The sequence below is a fragment of the Lactuca virosa genome, chromosome 9 (assembly GCF_052849685.1).
Source record: "Lactuca virosa cultivar CGN04683 chromosome 9, Lactuca_virosa_CGN04683_v6, whole genome shotgun sequence".
Lineage (NCBI taxonomy): Eukaryota > Viridiplantae > Streptophyta > Magnoliopsida > Asterales > Asteraceae > Lactuca > Lactuca virosa.
In genome coordinates, this window is record NC_136434.1 from 58,723,562 (window position 1) to 58,727,312 (window position 3,751).

Genomic DNA, 3,751 nt, shown 5'->3' on the forward strand with positions numbered 1-3,751 from the left:
TTTGAACCTGTCAAACCTCTCTACCCATTTTTATTTATTCAATCTCTAAAATCTCTAAATAAAGGAAAATTAAATACTTATTAATTTCAGCCATGCATGTAAAAATGTGACTACCAAACTGATTAATAAATCAATAGGTGATTGGTGTTAATGGCGAACAATGGTGGTGATGGTGGTTGAATTCTGGCAGCCTCCTACAGTCGAATGTTTCTTTTCTCTTCGGCGATTATGAAGATTGAGGAGGGTGGAGAAGAGTTTCTTCAAGTTTACAGCAGGCGGTGGTGAGGTTTTGAAGGTGGAATAACAAGGTGGAAGTGGGTGGCGGGTGGTGGTAGTGGGGTGATCTGGGGGTTGGTTTGCCTCCGGTTCTTCCTCTTTTTCAGCTAACTGTCGACAGAGGGAATGTTCGGGGTGATGTAGGTGTTTAATGGAGTTATAAGGCTGGTGTAAGGTGGTTGTTTTGTGGTGGTGTTAGGATGGTGTTGTGGTGGTGTTTTAATCCAAGGGAAGTGGAGAGAGGTATAGAGGAGGAGAAGAAAAACATGGGAAGGCTCCCAATCAAAGGAAAAAATCAGATTTTTTGCCCCTTGAGTCACATGTGGGCCCCACATGGGGTTCTTTCCCCATTAAATGCTCAAAAACACTCCTAACTGGGTGCATCGGGATCCGAAAGTTGAGTTTTTTTTCGAAAACACCGTTAGATAGAGTTTAATTCATGAATTTCATAACATCAAACAGATTAATTCTTGGAGTTACGGAACTCCGGGAAATTACGTTTGAAGTTTTGCGTCTAAATAGCCGTAACGTCCGTTTTTCGCGACTTTTTTAAATATTTTTGCTAAAAATATTTTGAGTATAAAATTAAATAATAGACCATAGTCTGATTTCAAAAACGTTCTCTGAAATCCCGTCGGCAAAGCGTAAGTGCCTCAACAGATCGACTCGGTTTTACGCGATTAAAGAAACGGTGTTTTATTGTCTGTTTTTTAAAATTGTCGTATCTTTTGCATACGAACTCCGTTTTGGACGTTCTTTATATTTTTTGAATCGGGGGAACATGTACTATAATATTTTAGTGTTTGATTTGCTCAAAACTGCTTAATGCAAAATTTCAGTTTTTCAAACGCATTAATTAGCGTTGTCGTTTAGGCGGTTTGATTCTGTTGACAATTTACACATTTGGAAGTAAGGTACCATCTGACATCATATAATAGTTGAAATAAACTTATTTATTTTACTTTAGATGCACTAAAACTCAATGAGTCATATTATCACGGGATTCACGGTGAATTGGCCGACTATAACTTTTGCCCTAAATTCTGGAATGTCACATTACCTCCCCGTTAAAGGAAATTTTGTCCCGAAATTGAGTTTGTACAGATAGTACACATGGCTTCGATTAATGGTAATGTATTTTCGTATACATGATCCCTGCCTGGTTCTTCTATAATCGCCTTGTGCATACATGTCGTATATAATCAAGATCGAATAGATGGTCGAATAAGTGATTCTACCTTAAGCCCACAACCAAACAAGGAATCAAAAGTAAAGCGGAGTCACAAATCTTAAGTCTATATAATCCTGATTATATACAACCCTAACGTATACACGTAGCAAGCATAGATTACCAGCAAGGGTCCTTAGTTTCTATATTAAGGACGCGATTATCCAGGGAGATAAGGCAATTGGTGAGTATTTCTAAAGTTCTTTCTATTTGGTTGATTGTTATATCTAGTGTGTAATTTTCATTAAGTTTGCAGAATTTATGTTTTTGTCGTGTTTCGAAACTTATAGTCGATAAAGCTTTTATAGGCACCAGTATAAATTAATATTGAAGCCTAAATATTGTTGATATGAAACGTACCAATAACCACAGGTGGTTCCTAGAGAGCATCTCCAGCAGTGATCATAAGTACCCTTCTATTTCCACCATGATCATTCAGTTTCGGGCAGTCCTTCCTTAAATGCCCTGGTTGATTGCATTCAAAATAGTTACGACTTCCTCCTGCCGTAGTGGTTGGGGTTTTTCTACAGTACCTCGAGATGTGACCTCTCATGTTACACTTGATGCAGATTATCTCTCTGCAATTTCTGACATGGTGGAAATTGCATTCGGTACAACAGGGTAGATTTCTAGTGTAGGACTTAGCTGGGGTGGGAGTGTTTAAAATTACGGCATAGACAGCCACAGGTTTTGGTTCAGTTTTGTGATGCTTGAAGTCCCCCTTTGATTTCCCATGAAACTTCCTCTTGGTGCTTCAGCATGACTCTTTTCTACTGGTGGGTCCATGGTACCCTGACGGATATACTGCTCAGTCAATTGATATGCCAATTGCTTAGCACTATCAAAAGTCGATGGTCCGGATGCAATAACCAGTCCTTGGACTGGTGATTAAACCGGGAGGTGTAGATAGCTATCTCATATCCTTGGGCCAAACTCCAAAGCTCTTGTTCTAGAGCCTGTATTTCCTATCGGGGGCAGTATTCTCTGATTATCACCTGTTTTAGTGGTTCCCAACCCATGGCATAAGCTTCAGCGATTCCCATGGACTTTGCATGGTTATTCCACCACATTAAAGTGGAGTCCATCAGTGTGTAGGTACTGTACTTGACTCAGCAGTCATCGAGGCACGCACTGATGTGAAAAACTACCTCAATCTTTTCCTATCCAACGGGATAGACCAATAACTCCTTCAGTTCCGTAGAAGGATCGAGGTTTGTAGCCCATGAATTCCTTGTAGGAGCAGTGTCTGGGGTTGTTTTGGTGAGTTATTGGAGTGTCACTTCCACTATTCCTAGTGTTTACATTTCAGGCTGTGTAACAACCCGTTATATCAAATCAATGTAATAGTTTAAATCAACTTGTAACTAGTTTTTAAAGGAATAAAGAGAAATTATTTAAATATTATGTGTATTTGCTTATACGATCCTCAAAAATAAAATGTTAAATAAACATGATATATATGAGGAAAGTAGTAGTGGTCGTGACAAGGATTCCGAAAATATAAAGAACACGAAAATCCGAGTTATAACGAAGAAGTTATGACCCATCGAAGTTTTGCGACAAAACCGGCAAAACGATGTGTAGCGTAAAAAGTGAGTTTACAATAAAGTTCTTTTTAAACTTAGGTATCTAAATGAAAGTCGTAGAACACGTTAAACCGTGAATGTACATAAAAAGAACGTCCAAATCTGACTTCGTATGAGGAAGTTATGATTTTTCTAAGATTCAGCATAGCAGTATACAACCCGAAATTCGAATTAAAGATCGAGCAATTTTTAGCCGACACAAACTAAAAATGAATCGAAGATCTCGTCATTTGTAGTTCAACGGTAAAAAGACAGACGAAAACGGACATCGGATGAAGAAATTATGAATTTTTAACGGAGTTTTCCTGTCCCGGCCTGTTAAAAATATAATATAAAAATAAACTTAAAATTAGCCGACGGAGTCTAAACGAAAGTTGTAGAGTATAATCTCACCTACGTGTGGATATAAAGAACGTCGAAAACCCAGCTCGTATGCAAAAGTTACGAATTTTTAAAGTTTTGGACACAAAAACTTAGAATTTTCGCATATACTAGGCCCGAGTTCGGCCACGTCACCCCATTCCTCGCGAGCATGCCCCATTTCCGACCTGATAACTCCTCCGAAGCGAGGTCCAATCCGGTTCCGACGCGTGTCGCGTCCGTGGCGTGTCCGAAGTCCGATGCATGCCGCCTGCGAGCTTCCGACGCGTGCCCCTCCCCT